Consider the following 16,685-nt stretch of genomic DNA (forward strand, 5'->3'; position numbering starts at 1 on the left):
ATATTTCTCCACTTAACCCGGTTCTGTGCTAGCTGCATCCACTTGACCCCTGCGAACTTCTTAATCTCATCCACCCACCTAACTTTCTGCCGCCCCCTGCTACGCTTTCCTTCCCTTGGAATCCAGTTTGTTACCCTCAGCGACCATCGGTTATCCTCTCTTCGCACTACATGTCCTGCCCATGTCCATTTCTTCTTCTTAATTTCCACTAGAATGTCGGTAACTTGAGTTATTTCTCTGACCCACTCTGCACGCTTTCTATCTCTTAATGTTACCCCTACCATTTTTCGTTCCATAGCCCTCTGGGTTGTCCTCAACTTAAGTAGAACTCTCTTGGTTAGCCTCCACGTTTCAGCCCCATAGGTGAGTACAGGCAAGATGCAACTGTTGTATACTTTCCTTTTGAGCGATACCGGTAAGCTGCTAGTCATAATCTGCGAGTGCTTGCCAAATGCGCTCCATCCCAATCTTATTCTTCTTATTATTTCCTTTTCATGGTCCGGATCTGCGGTTACTACCTGTCCTAAGTAGACATATTCGCCTACTACTTCCAGTATTTCGCTACCTAATGTAAACTGCTGTTCCTTCCCGAGGCTGTTGAACATTACCTTAGTCTTCTGCATATTGATTTTCAAGCCTACCTTTCTACTTTTCCTGTCTAGGTCATCAATCATTATTTGCAGTTCATCCCCCGAGTTGCTTAGCAAGGCAATGTCATCAGCAAACCGCAGATTACTGAGGTATTCTCCATCTACCCTTATCCCCAACTGCTCCCATTCCAGGTCTCTGAATACTTCCTCTAAACAAGCTGTGAATAGTACTGGGGAGATTGTGTCTCCTTGCCTAACACCTCTGTTTATGGGAATTTTGTTACTTTCTTTATGCAGAACTATGGTTGCTGCGCAGCCACTATATATATCTTCCAGCACTTTCACGTACGGCTCGTCTACCCCCTGATTTCGCAATGCCTGCATCACCGCTGAGGTTTCAACTGAGTCAAATGCTTTTTCGTAATCAATGAATGCTATGTATAAGGGCTGGTTACATTCCGAGCATTTTTCTATCACCTGATTGATGGTATGGATATGATCGATAGTAGAGTACCGTTTCCGAAACCCTGCTTGATCCTTTGCTTGATTGCAGTCTAAGGTTGTCCTGATTCTATTAGCGATTACCTTAGTAAATATCTTATACGTAACAGACAGTAAGCTGATTGGTCTGTAATTTTTAAGGTCTTTAGAGTCCCCTTTCTTGTGAATGAGGATTATGTTTGCATTCTTCCATGGTTCCGGTACCGTCGATGACACCAGGCACTGCGTATACAGGGTGGCCAGTTTTTCTAGCACGATATCCCCCCCGTCCTTCAGCAAATCTGTAGTTATCTGATCCTCTCCAGCTGATTTCCCCCTTTTCATAGTTTCTAGTGCTTTCTTGACCTCGTCCTTCGTCACTGGTGGAACGTCTGACTGTTTTTCACTACCGCCAATCTCATTACGGTCCTGACTACTTTGGCTACTGTAGAGATCTGTATAGAACTCCTCGGCTACTTTGACTATCTTGTCCATATTAGTGATGACGTTGCCCGCCTTGTCCCTTAGCGCATACATCTGGTTTTTGCCTATGCCCAATTTCTTCTTTACCGCTTTAAGGCTTCCCCCGTTCTTTACAGCATGCTCAATTTTCTCCATGTTATACTTCCTTATATCGGCCACCTTGCGCTTATTGATTAGCTTTGATATCTCGGCCAATTCGATCTGGTCTGTTGGATTAGAAGCTTTCATACTCTGGCGTTTCTTAATCAAATCTTTCGTCTCCTTAGACAGCTTACCGGTATCATCTCTAACTATCCTACCGCCTACTTCTACCGCGCACTCAGTAATGATATCTCTGAAATTATTGTTCCTTGCCTCCAGGGTAATGTCGTCATCCTCAGTTAGAGCTGAAAACCTATTCTGTAGCGAGATCCTGAACTCTTCTGCCCTCCCCCTCACCGCTAATTCGTTGATGGGTTTCTTTCTTACTAATCTGTTGCGTTCCTTCTTTAGATTTAGCCTAATTCGGGACCTCACCATCCTGTGGTCACTGCATCGCACTTTCCCGATTACCTCTACATCCTGCACAATGGCGGGGGTTGAACACATTATGAAGTCGATTTCATTTTTAGTCTCTCCGTTAGGACTTTTCCATGTCCATTTCCGGTTCTTCCGTTTGCTGAAGAAGGTATTCATGATTCGTAAGTTATTGCGCTCTGCAAACTCAACTAGTAACTCCCCCCTGCTATTCCTAGAACCACTGCCATAGTCACCTACTGCCTTGTCTCCTGCCTGTTTTTTCCCTACCTTGGCATTGAAGTCGCCCATTAGTACAGTATGCTGCGTCTTTACTTTTCGCATTGCCGATTCTACATCTTCATAGAAGCTTTCAACTGCCTGGTCATCATAACTACATGTAGGTGCGTAGGCCTGTACAACCTTCAGTTTATACCTCTTATTAAGCCTAATTACGATGCCTGCCACCCTCTCATTAATACTATAGAATTCATCTATATTACCTGCTATATACTTATTGACAAGGAAACCTACTCCTAGTTGTCGCCTCTCTGGTAAACCTCGATAACACAGTACATGCCCATCCTTCAGTACAGTATATGCCTCATTCGGCCTCCTAACCTCACTAAGCCCTATGACATCCCATTTCATGCCCTCTAGTTCCTCTAACAGCACTGCTAAACTAGCTTCACTAGCTAGGGTTCTAGCATTAAACGTTGCCAGGGTCAGTTTCCAATGGCGGCCTGTCCAGCGGAGCCAGGCTTTCTTAGCACCCCCTGCTGCGTCACAGGTCTGACCGCCGCCGTGGTCAGTTGTTCCGCAGCCGCTGGTGACTGAGGGCCGGGGTTTAATGGAGCTTATCATAGGAGGTTGTGGCCAATTACTGCACCAGGGTGGCCAACTCCTGTTCTGGTGAGGGAGTGCGTTGCCGGAGGTGTTCACCGGCATCAGGTCGCACCCCAAACCTGTGTATGTATGCAATTCCATCGACACGCGGATTTTTTTTTTTTTTTTTTTCATCCGGTGGAGAATTGCGCGGCACCGGGATTTGAACCCCGGTCCTCTTGCATGCGAGGCGGATGTTCTACCGCTACGCCACCGCTGCGCAACTCAAGCGAGCTCAAGTGGACCGGAATGGGAGAATTTAACACCGACGACCATTATGTCTTTTATTGTGGGCACGAATCCAAGAGAAGGAATGGTGTCGCTCTCATAGTAAACAGAAGAATGGGCAAAGCAGTGCTAGGGTACAACCCCATAAATGACCGAATGATTTCACTTTTCACTTCGGATCCAAGGTCACCCTTTCAACATAACAGTTATCCAAGTCTATGCACCGACCACTACTGCTGAAGAAGCTGATGTTGAGAGATTTTATGCTGACCTACAATGCCTTTTAGACCGCACCCCATCATCAGACGTCGTTTTTCTCATAGGTGACTGGAATGCTAAGGTCGGGAGTGAAGAAATATCCGGAATTACAGGCAAGTTCGGTCTTGGTGAGCCAAATGAAGCTGGGCAGAATCTAGTAGAGTTTTGTCAAGAAAACAACCTGACCATAGCGAATACTCATTTTCAACAGCACAAGAGGCGCCTGTACACATGGACTTCACCCGACGGTCTGTACAGGAATCAGATCGATTATATTATTTGCCGGCAGAGATGGAGAAGCGCTATACAAGCAGCAAAAACAAGGCCTGGGGCCGATTGTGGCACCGATCATCAGCTTCTTGTTGCCAAAATTAAGCTTCGATTGAGGAAAACACAGAAAACTAGAAGGCCTTTCAGGTATGAGCTGCATCAAATTCCATTAGAATATGCTGTGGAAGTGAGGAATCGATTTCAAGAATTAGATCTAGAAGACAAAGAGCCCGAAGACATGTGGACTGATGTTCGTGATATAATACAAGAAGTTGCTACTAAGGTATTTCCAAAGCAAAAGAAATGCAAGAAAGCAAACTGGCTATTTGAAGAGGCTTTGCAAATAGCTGAGGAAAGGAGGATGGTAAAAGTTATGGGGGAAAGAGAAAGATACAAGGTTCTCAATGCGGATTTTCAGAAAATAGCAAGGAGAGATAAGAATGCCCTCCTGAACATACAGTGCCAAGCAGTTGAAGACAACAGCCAATTAAGGAACACAAGAGCTCTGTATAAGACAATCAAAGATATCAAAGGAAGCTTCTGTGCTAAGCTGGGCGTGATAAAGGACAAACAAGGAGAGGACCTCACTGAAGCCTGAGAGATAAAGAAGAGGTGGCAGGAATACACAGAAGAACTGTACAAGAAGGACCCGAATGTGCAAACCCAACATAAGACGATTGTGATTACTGATCTCGAGCCGGGCATCCTGAAGAGTGAAGTTGAATGGGCCTTAGCCAGCCTTGCTAAGAACAAAGCTAGCGGAATTGATGGCATTCCAGCTGAGTTCCTTCAAATCCTCAACCATGACGCTGTTAACATTCAGCATACATTATGTCAGAAGATTTGGACAACCCTGCAGTGGCCACAGGATTGCAGGAGGTCAGTTTACATCCCCATTCCAAAGAAAGGCAGTGCCAAAGATTGTTCCAACTACCGCACGATCGCGCTTATTTCGCATGCTAGCAAGGTGATGTTGAAAATCCTCCAAGGTAGGCTGCAGCAGTATGTGGATCGGGAGCTTCCGGACGTGCAAGCTGGGTTTCGCAAGGGCAGAGGAACTAGAGACCAAATTGCCAACCTTCGCTGGATCATGGAAAAAGCAAGAGAGTTCCAGAAACCCATCTACTTCTGCTTTATTGATTATGCGAAAGCGTTTGACTGCGCAGATCACAGCAGATTGTGGCAAGCTCTTCAAGAGATGGGAGTTCCAATTCACCTCATCTGTCTCCTCAGGAACCTGTATGAAGGGCAAGAGGCCACAGTCAGAACTGGGCATGGTCTTACTGATTGGTTTCCGATTGAGAAAGGAGTGAGACAAGGCTGCATACTGTCGCCCTGCCTATTTAACCTATATGCAGAGTGCATCATGAGGAAGGCCGGTCTGGACGAGTCTTCAGCTGGAGTGAAGATTGCTGGAAAACGTATCAACAACCTTAGATATGCGGGTGATACCACTTTAATGGCAGAAAGTGAAGTGGAACTCAAGAGATTTCTGATGCGTGTACAAGAAGAGAGTGAGAAGTTTGGGCTTAAACTGAACATTAAAGAGACAAAGATCATGGCGTCTAGCCCTATCAAGTACTGGAGCATCAAGGGACAAGAAGTAGAAGCGGTGACAGATTTTCTCTTCTTGGGCTCCAAGATTACCTCGGAAGGAGACTGCAGCCATGAAATTATAGGAGACGCCTGCTTCTGGGAAAGAGAGCAATGGTTAGCCTTGACCGCCTAGTAAAGAGCAGAGACATTAGTCTGCCAACCAAGATCCGTATAACTCGTGCTATGGTCTTCCCAGTTGTGATGTATGGATGCGAGAGTTTGACTGTGAAAAAGGCTGATCGCCGAAGAATTGACGCGTTTGAATTGTGGTGCTGGCGAAGACTCTTGAGAGTTCTTTGGACTGCCAGAAGATCAAATCAGTCGAGATTGTCGACCATAAACCTTGACTGCTCATTGGAGGGTCAAATTCTAAAGTTAAAGCTCAGCTACTTTGGTCATCTTATGAGAAGAGAGGAGTCGCTGGAGAAAGATTTGATGTTGGGAAAGGTTGAGGGTCGCCGGAGAAGGGGTAGGCAGCGAACGCGATGGTTAGATGGCATCCTCGAGGCACTGCAGATGAAGTTATGTGATGTTAGGAAGATAGAGACCGGAAAGTGTGGCGTGATGGTCCATATAGGGTCACGAAGAGTCGGACACGACTGAACGACTGAACTGAACTGTATGTGTCATTTGTGTAAGCGATGATTAGGGTGCAGAAAGAACACCGATTAAGGAGATAAATTACAGATTACTGATGATTTAAGATAACGTTCAGTCATGTATTGATAAGCGCAAGCTCCAAAATATAAGCGGGTGTTCGTAAATGATTGGTAAAGAGTCCTCAATAAGCACAATTAACCTCTGATTTGCATGTATACTACAGATGTTTGGTTTAGGCTAGTTGGTAGCAGTTTCTTGAAGACAGCGCAAAAAAAAAAAAACGGAGACAACACAGATGTATACTGCATGCATACTGTTTTTCTCCGCGTGTTAATAGCGCTCCTTACGGGAATAACAAATACAAAACACCACCTCTCTTTGGAAACAGTGCGTACAAATATCTCCTCTGACGATTTCTGGCTGTCCGCAGGAATAAGAAACGTTAAAACAGTTTCAAATAGACCAAAGCATGCACGGCGTCTTCAGAGACGTAAATGAATTGCAGGGATCAGTTCAATCACCTCGAATAACTATCCTCTTTAAATAATATTGCACCAATTGTGTAGCGCGTGAAAATAGCTCCAAAGAGTACCGTGCCGCTCATCTGTACCCCAGCTACAGTGCCCCAGCTATCCCGCAGCCGCTATGCGCCGAGCGCCGAACGTGGCACCCCTGTTGGACGTCGCGCCCTCTCGCGAAAGTCGGTGGCTGTCATCGCAAAAGCGGCCCGCTCTCCGGCGCCTGTCGTCACACTGCCCAATCTTCTAGATTGGTTGGTTGTACAACTTATAATTCCATCGGAAACGGGGAGTCGTGCGCCCGCGGATTAGAGGCTGGCAGGTAGCCCTTAGTAGCCCTTGGCTTCTTGCGGCCTCTTCCGCCAGATGGACGGTACGGTGCTGGATCGCAGGGTCCGCGCTTCGCAGCAGGGCATCCCAGGCTTCTCTACTTGTAATATTTTGCCCTATCCCTGGAGATTGTGGGCACTCCCAAATTATGTGGTCGAGGGTCCCTCTCGCCCCACAGTGTTTGCAGAGATCATTGTCCCTAAAGTCTGGTAGCGCGTGAAACGCCCAGACCGGGTTCATGAACGTATTAGTTTGTAGCCGCCTCCACGCGACAGCTTCTCTATTATTTAGTCTAATATTTGGCGGGGGTACCAGTCTACGTCCCAATTTATAATGGTCGATGATTTCCCTGTAATTTTGCAGACGCTCGTCGTATGCCCAGTGTTCGGGGGGCTCGACGGCTACCCGGAAGTAGAGAGCTCGGGCTAGCTCGTGAGCCGCCTCGTTACCAGGGACGGCATCGTGATCGGGTGTCCAAATTAACTGAATTTTCCTATTTATTGTTCTTTGGGTGAGGATTTTGGCCGCCTCCGGCGATATCCTCCCCTTCCCAAAATTTTGAATGGCAGTTTTGCTGTCGCTAATATGAACTTGGCTTCTGTTCCTATACGCAAGCTAGCGCTATCGCAACTTCCTCCGCAGTCTCTATGTTGCGGCCTCTGATGGCTGCCGCGGATACCGGTGCCCCTCGGCCATCGACTACCGAAGCTACCGCCGCACCTGTTCTGCCACTTGCCGCATCAACATAGACTACTTCCTTTGCTCCCATGTTCTTGAACCGTCGCTCTAGAGCTTCAGCTCGTTTGGCCCTTCTTTCGACATTAAATTCTGGATGCATATTCCTAGGGAAGGGGGGGACTACCAAGGCATTCCTGATTTCACTATTAATTGTGACTTTTTTTTTGAACTCCCCTGTCTGGGTTGAGGCCTACTTTTGCAAGGATTACCCTGCCCGTCTCGGTCGTGCTTAGTCTCTCTAATTGGGAGACTCGCACTGCCTCCGCCAATTCTGCCCACGTGTTATGCACCCCGAGTTCGAGCAGTCGTTCGCTCGAGGTACCCATGGGCAGTCCTAGCGCCTTCTTAACGCATTTTCGAATCAGGCAGTCTAACTTCTCTTTTTCGCCGGCCTTGATGTCCAGGTAGGGCGTGGCGTAACTGATTCTGCTTATTACGTATGTCTGGATTAGTTTTAGTAAATTTCTCTCCTTGAGGCCTCTTCCTTTAGTGGCGACCCTCCTCAAGAGCCCGAGGGTTTGCATCGCGTAACTTTCTAATTTTTTCAGGACCTCTGGAATTGAATGACCATCCCCAAAATCCTGATCTGATCTACTTTTGGCACCGGTTTGCCCTCCACCTGTATATGAAACTCCCCGCTATTCTTGCAGCGGAGGTACTTTGGGTTATAAACGAACAACTCAGATTTATGCGGGGAGCACGAAAGTCCCCTTTTAGCCGCGTAATCGACAATGATGTCGGTCGCTGCTTGCAGGCGTTCCTCCGTACTCGCATCGCTCCCATGGTTAATCCAGAGGTTAATATCGTCCGCATACATGCTAAAATTTAGCCCCTTGATTTGGTTAAGTTTACCCGGGAGGCCTCTCATTGCCACGTTGAATAGAAAAGGCGATAGCACTGAGCCCTGCGGTGTGCCTTTGCTTCCTAACTCTATCGTAGGAGATTCTAAATTTTGAAATATCATGCAGGCTTTTCTGCCCGATAAGAAGTCTTTTATGTAGTTGTACGTTCTCTCCCCTACTCCGAGCACTTCGAGCCCTTCGAGAATAGTCTTGTGCCTGACATTGTAAAACAACCTGTGGCCGCACGAAATGGTCGGTTTCCGACCACACTTGTGCACGCAGGACGTAATGCTCCGACTAAAGCATGATATCATAGACTCGCGATCGAGAGACGCCAAAGTGATCCTGGGCCTAGACCTCACCAAGGCCTTCGACAATCTTCTAGAGCATTATCTGTGACGTAAGCACCGATCTGTGTCTGTGACGTCACATTGATTTGTGACGTAAACACGATGCGGTAGCGCATGGAGGAAGGAAAGAACTTAGGAGAGGCCCCGACGGCATTTTTTTGAAGCCGGCGCGGCCGCCCTATAGAATATTCTAGTTCACTGTAGCCGCGCAACACCACCTAGAAGTCTTCTAGGTGGTGCTGGGCCGCGCCGCGACCTAGGGGGTACCGCGACCGGACGCTGCAACGTCTATCCTCCTCCTTTATCCTCCGCATTCTCTGTCTCCGCGACGCTCACGTATTTAGGGCCCTTAGCAACGCTGTTGCTAGTAGCCTTAGTTTTCATAGCAACAGCGTCGCCGTTGCTAATGGCCCGACTTAGCTAACCCTAAATTTTGATGTCACTTCCGCCACACTTGCAATGCAATGCAATATACCTTGCAATGCATTGGGAATGGCAAGGGCCTCATAGAGAAAGAGATTGGTAAAGAGCGGACACTCGGCGAAAACTGGCCCCAGGAAATGACGCGCGACTTTTTGTGCTGCCGCCGATTGATGGATGGAGGCACCAGCGCGGACATGCGCGGGCAACTGCACTCGCTGCAGCGGTAGCCCGCTGGAGCAGACGACAGAAAGTTGCCGAAGGGAGCGTGTCTGCTCGTTCCTCACCGCGCCGGTGCGGCACAGACCGCATATGTTTATCTCTCGTGGGTTGCTACGCGGAACGACTGCGGTTTGGAACGACGTCAAGGTGAGCAACGTTTTTTGCTGAACTACGCTGCATTTGAAGCAGTTTACCATGACCACGCCGGCCGGTGCCAATTAAGTTTCGCTGCTCGTGAACAGGCGCGCCGGCTGTTCAGGCATACAGAAGTTCAGGCGCAGTTCGTGACGCTCCGGGGTTTCCAACCGCGGCGAGGTTTAATATGTTGCGTTCCTGCAAAACTGAGCTGCATTTCGAACAGTTTATCTTAGCACGCTGGACAAAGTGGCATGTGAAGGCGCCAACATGGCGTATTAGCCGGCCTGTGCGGCCAGCTGCCTGACGCGGTTTGCCGAACGGCTAGTTTTCCTCGTTTAGCAGGGCGACGGTAAGGTGAGAAATGTTGCATTCTTGACTTTCTTGTCAAACTGTGCAGTATTTCAGGCAGTTTAGCTCAGTACGGCGGCGACAGTGCTTCACAAAGTCGCGCGTGAAGGGCAAGCTAACAGACATGACAAGGCGTGCTGACCGCCGCGGTGACGTGACATGGCGAGAGGCGGTTTTGAGAACGGCTAGTTTTGCGTGGTGTCGCGTTTAACAGGGCAACCGCAAGGTGAGAAATGTTTCATTCTTGTCAAACCAAGGTCAAACTGCGAGGCATTTCGGGCAGTTTAGCTATGCACGGTGGTCTGGGCTTCACAAAGTCGCGTATGAAGGGCAAGCCAACATGGCGTGCTCGCCGGCCGCGGTTTTGCGAACGGCTAGTTTTGCGTGGTGTCGCGTTGCATTTAACGGGACAACGTTAAAGTGAGAAATGTTTTATTATGCATCAAGCTTCATTTCTTCAGCTGTTCAGTGCTCTTGAGGAATATTGTTAGTTTAGTGGCTGTTATTTCACTCACTGTAGAAATGCATTTTTAGATAGGTTCGGTTAGCCTGCATTTCCTGACCTCTACGTTGCAAGAGTAGCTTTTGTATCAATTTTACGAATCACAGCTTTTCTGTTCTGGACCATAACTGCTGCTCACCAAGCCTTCAGTACGCACCCACATGCACAGATGTGTGCGCGGTGCAGTGGCCTTACATTTCATTGCAACCTTCTGCATCATGTTCATTCCTTTTCCAACAGCACTGCATGGACCCACGGACTGCAGCCGAAGCACGGCAGATGCGACGAGTGAACGCTGTGGCCTTCCCCCAAGCGTCAGTACTCCTCTCGGCCCTGAACAATACAAGTTACCCTTGCTAAGGTAGCCGCTCCTGGGACTGTGTAGTTTATGTATAATGCCTGTTTTGTTACATATCACTTGCCATAATTCGGAAATCAACGTTATGCTATTTTTTGTCTCTACTTAAGTGCTGTTTCTCGCGTTGTGTATTTATTTTTCTGTATTGTGCACATCGCTTAATGTGTGCCAAGTTTTGTCAATGCATCCGTCTACATCTGTTGCGTCTCTTGTGTGTTTTATATGCAGCAAAATAAATGGTCATTTCACAAAGCACTTGGCGTCTTTTCTGCAATACTGTTTTGCAAAGGCTGTGGCGCAGCTGCGTTGATGGCCAGTTTAGAGAACTGGAAATCTATTTTTCATGTTGTTATGCATGCATGCTGAAAATAAATAGAAACACTAGCAGACCATGTAAAACCAAAATAATGCGCCAAAAGGGCAGGGAAGGAGGAGGAGGTAAACTTTATTAAAGAAGAGGTCATAGGCGCGGGGTGGGTTGACGTTCCAGTCCCCGCGGTGGGCTCCTCTTCTAGGCCGGACGCCAGGTGGCCGACCGACGATGTCGTTCGGCGACCTCTTCGGCCCGCTCCGTGACTCGGAGTTGAACCTCCGGGTCGGAGCTGAGCAGCGTGGCCTCCCACTGAGATTGGGTCGAGAGCTGCAGACTCTGTGATGGCTTGTCTTGATTACATGAGTATAGGATGTGTGGTGTGTCTGCCTTTTGATGTGCACAGAGAGAATAGACAGGGCTGAACTGCTCTGGGAACCATAAGGAGTACATGTACGGATTAAAGAAAGTGTCTGTTTGAAGCTGCCGCCAGGTGACTTGTTGTGTTTTACTTAGAGATCGATGTGTTTCTGGGAAGATTTGTCTTTCTTTCTTGAAGTGGGTAGTAATTTCTTTGTAGGTTGTCATCCGCTCCCTGGCCGACCTGAGCCCCGGGCAGCGCACCTCCCGGTTAACTACGAATCCTCGGGCAAATTGGTGCGCTGCCTCGTTCCCAGGATGGTCCGAATGGGCAGGGACCCAGACCAATGTGATAAGGCGGGTATGGGAGATTTTTTGTAAGATTTTGATGGCTGCGGAGTGGGCCCTTCCTTTTGCAAAATTTCGAATTGCGGTTTTAGAGTCGCTAAGGATGTATTTGGCAGTGGTGGAGGTAATGGCGAAAGCTATGGCAGCCTCTGGATTCCAAGGGAAGGAAAGCGTAGCAGGGGGCGGCAGAAAGTTAGGTGGGCGGATGAGATTAAGAAGTTCGCAGGGGTCAAGTGGATGCAGCTAGCACAGAACCGGGTTAAGTGGAGAAATATGGGAGAGGCCTTCGCCCTGAAGTGGGTATAATCAGGCTGATGATGATGATGATGATGATGGCAGCCTCTTCGCCCTCCTCCGGAAATTTTGTTTTATTGATTGTAGCCGATGCGAGGGGAGAACCTCGATGATCGACAACTGCCAGGGAAAAGGCATCTCTGTCCGCATGTTCTGCCACGTCCACGTGCGCCGTATCTTTCTGTACTGAAAATATTTCGTGTAATTTTTGTGCCCTAGCCCTTCTTCAAAGGGCAGGGAAGGGCGCAGCGCATGCTAGCATTCAAATCACGCGCCTTTCAGCAAGACCGGAAGTAGTTACCGCCGGCCGCTTGGTGCACTACAGTCAAATGGGCCGCTGGGCCCTATGGGAGTTTCCGCTCTTTACCAATCTCTTTCTCTATGAGGGCCTCTCCTAAGTTGTTTCCTTCCTCCATGCGGTAGCGCATAACTAAACCGCGGAATCCTCGCAGTTCAAATTTTGCACAGAAATGGTATTTTGTTGCTAGTATTTTTTAATACCAATGTTGTTTGGGGTACTTGCCTGATTCGATCAAAAGAAGTCAGATGTTCTCATCTTATGCGGCGGCGACGACGCCAGATGAGCCGCTGCCCCAGCGATGGCACTGGTGGCGCCACCTCATGCTGCTTACAACAACTCAAACTTTCTGCCAGAAACGTTCGCCCCCTCTTTTCCTGCTACAGAGTTGTAGCAGCATGAGGTGGCGCCACCAGTACCATCGCTGGGACAGCGGCTCGTCTGGCGTCGTCGCAGCCGCATAAGATTGGAACATTTGACTTCTTTTGATCGAATCAGGCAGGTACCCCAAACAAATTTCGTATTAAAAAATACTAGCGACAAAATGCCTTTTCTGTGCAAAATTTTAACTGCGAGGATTCCACGGTTTAGCTGGGAGAAGCATTCTACATCGCGCCTCTAATTGTGCAACACGCTATACATGGAAGCGAAATATTCGAAAGCATTTTCTCATTTCACGGATCATCTGTGATGTCGTTATTCGGTACAGAGCAACCATGAATGCCCTGAAATAGATCGTGGAGGTTTGAAATCTCATTACCGAGGCGAAGTACTTTTAAAACACTTACACAACTTACCGCAACATTTTGCTCGGTTCAGCAGCGTTGAACCCTTCTCATTTTTTGGTGAATGTCTTGTACGACGCTCCGACGTCATGTTGCATGACACACTACATTCTCTTGCAAGTAATGCAAGTCTGACGACTTGCGGGACCGCTCACAGCCATAGAGTTCCTTACACGTACTACCTAGAGGGAAAGCTGAGGGCGCTGCACTTCAGCCACCATGGGCGCGCTAAGAATCATGGGCCGGTGTGCTACTTGTTGCGGGACAGTCGATTTTCCTCGGGTACGTGGAGTGGCGTTACTGCGATGTTTCGTTTTCGTCATCATCATCATCTGAAGGTGCTCACATAGACCGCGAAAGCCATAGTAGCGAAGGCGCAAAAGCAAACGTCGCCAATAAATGGTTTTTGTTTCCCGAAATGCCACTAAAAACTTCCTTGATTGCACAACGATAATTATTTTCATAACATTTTTTTATTTCAAAGTTTGCCTATTAAGTGCGAAATATTGGTATTTGTGCTGCTCAAAACTAAGCCAATAGGAGAACGAGCCATCGCTTATATTGGATAAATCTCACACTGGCATTCTGTTTCTCTCTCTTTTTGTAATTTATAGTCACAATATTCAATCTTAGGACATTATTTATGGTACAACAACGTTTATCTTTGCATTAGTTTTGGTCAAAAGTTGTAGTTCTGCACTCGGTAACTCTCCGGCCCATGATGCTTTGAGCGCCCATGGTAGCTGAACTGGCCGTCTGAAAACTCTGTGTAAACTCCCATCGACGGCAGCACAGGTTTCCCTCTAGGTAAGAGTAAGAAACTCTATGCTCACAGCACGATAAACTGACCGCGCACAGTTGCAGACGACCATGCACCACCCGCTGTCGCTAGCAGACGCTCCGGAGCTGGAGGCGGCCGCGGTGGGTATCGCCAGCTACGCTGTCGTCTGCTGCAATGCGCGAATCTCGTTCGGTTCATATTGTCGCATGGCGTTTGACAACTGCTTTTTAAATGTAATTCTGTCTAGCACGTATCACTGGAGCGACAGTATTATCAAGCTAATTTACCCTAGGCGGCAGCATATCAGACTAAGCAAAACTGCGCGATTCGCTACACCCAGCTTGCCTTTGGCGGTGTCTGGATTCATAACACAGGTTATTCGAGGAGTTTTAAAAGTAGACTGGCCTCCGTAATGACGCACGTACCATACATTATCACACAGTTCTTCAAAGCGCTGGTCAACGTTTAACGACCGGCCACCATTTCTGATGCTCTGCGTTTACATGTTTTTCTACGGGTCGCCCTCCCAACTCGCACCCCAACATTGTTTCACGGCATTTTAAAAATACTTAGCCTCGGTAATGAGATTTCATATTTTGATGATCTGTTCTAGGATGTTCATAGTTGCTTTGTACCGAATAACGACATCACAGGTGCCCCGTGAAATGAGAAAACGGCTTTGAAATATTTCGATTACATGTATTCCTATGGACGCTAACCCTATTTTTCACCCCCAATCGGCTGCGGCGCCGCGAGTGCCCCCTTTGTTTGTAAACACGGTGTTGGTCTATACCAGAACCAACTCGAACCACTGTCATGCCACAGTGACGAGAACTATGGTGGCTAGAAGGGGGGTGCTCTGGGTGTTCTAGTATAGTGGCACCCTTCTAGCCGCCTCAGTTCTCATAGGGTTAATACTACAATACTACTAAATTTAAGCCACTAAAGTAAAGTGTAACTAAAGAGTACCGTCAATTACAGCGAATCGCACGATTACATGCACGCCATAGATTGCTTCTCAGCTAAACCACGAATCCGTGCAGCTAAAATTTCGCAGATAAACGGTATTTCGTCGGCGGTATTTTGCGCGAAGCAAGAAAAGCCGCTGCCCCAGCCAACGTTACGCCCCAGCGATGGCACTGATGACGTCATCTTCTGTTGTTTGCAACAATGTTCGCCTTTCCTATAGTGCTCTAGAATATTGGGCAGTGTCACCATAGAGAAACATTCTCTATGGTGTGACGACCGGCGACAGAGAGCAGGACGGCGCGACATGCAACAGGGGTGCCACAATTCGCCGCTCGACGCGTAGCGGCCGCGGGGATAGCAGGGGTACAGGGTAGGGGCGCGGTTTTCTTTGGAGCTATTTTCACACGTTACGCAATTGGAGCGATATTTAATAAAGAGGCTACTTATTCCAAGCGCTTAAACTGACCCCTGCCATTCCTTTACGTTAATCTGGAGATGCCGTGCACGCTTGGGTAGTCCTACGTAGCAGCGTGCGATGTTTGAATCGCTATCTGAAACTCTTTCAACATTTCTCCCTCCTGCGGACAGCCATAAATCGTCCAGATGAGCGATTTGTACTTAATGTTTCCAACGAAGCCTGGTATTTTGCATTCATTCTTCCAGTAAGGGAATAAAGGTTACTGCCGCGGAGCGCTATTAACACGCGGAGAAAAACAGTATACATGCGAATCAAAGCTTGTGCTTCGTAAGGCCTCTTCAGAAACACCTTATGTTTTACGACCCTTACTTACGAATACATGCTTACATTTTGCAGCTTGTGCTTATCAATACTGTGGTAGACGTAGCCGGTATAACAAGCAAAACTTTATTTATGCATCAGGTAATGGCGCCCGTTTTCGCTCTCCTTGGCGCTGTCCCCCCATGCCGGGGTCTCCCGGCGGTCCGCCTGGTCGCTTGGGGCGCTGTCGTCAGTGGCGCCAACAACACCCCCCTTTCTTGAAAGGTTTGATCTCACAGGTCCAGGCGTTCTGGTCGCTTACAAACACGTCCACTTCTTGTGGTGCTCGTGTCCTGCAATGGTTGCAGGTGTTTTGCTGTACGTCTTGCTTGTCCTTTGTCGGTTTGTACAGCGTAGGACCTTGGTTCTGATGTTGGCTGTGTTACCACGCCGTGTGATGCAGCTCCAGCGAGGATGCGCACCGCAGTGCCTGGTGGTAAGCGCTCTCGGCTCCGTACCTTGTGCCGGGTGTCGTATGATCGTTTTGCACGAGCTCTGTAGGCTTCATTATTTTGTCTGAATTCGCTGTCGTCCCACTTCGGGGCTAGCAGCTTCGAAGTGGTGGTACTGTGGTGTTCAGACGGCGACCCATTAAGAGTTCTCCTGGTGAAAACCCTTCCACGCTGGGTGTGGCCCTGTAGGCAAGCAGCGCTTCGTGTATGTTGGAAGACTTCCTCAAAAGCTGCTTTGTGTCTGCACAGCCCGCTCAGCCATACCGTTGCTCTGCGGGTAGTAAGGGCTTGAGGTTGAGTGTGAGGCTCCTCAGTGATGCACTAGTTCTTTGAACTCTGTGGAAGTGAACTGCGGCCCGTTGTTTGTGCGTATTGTCCGTGGAACACCGTACCGTGCAAACATTGGCTCCAAGACTAGGGCTATGTTTTTGTAGCTGTCCTCGGCAGCTGTTCTAGCTCGAAAAATTGGGAGTAGTAGTCTACTACTACATCGTACTCTTTCCCCTCCAGCGTGAAGAGATCCATGCCGACTGTGTCCCAAGGGTGTGCTGGCAATGGGGTTAGAAGCAGGGGTTCTGTTTGTGGCTTTCTGTGCTCTCTGCAAGTTGGACACTTTTCCACGTAGTCTTTAATGTGCTTGCCTATGCCTGGCCACCATA

Source organism: Amblyomma maculatum, chromosome 1, assembly GCF_055883805.1.
Source record: "Amblyomma maculatum isolate TAMU_Amacu chromosome 1, ASM5588380v1, whole genome shotgun sequence".
Taxonomy (NCBI): Eukaryota; Metazoa; Arthropoda; class Arachnida; order Ixodida; family Ixodidae; genus Amblyomma; species Amblyomma maculatum.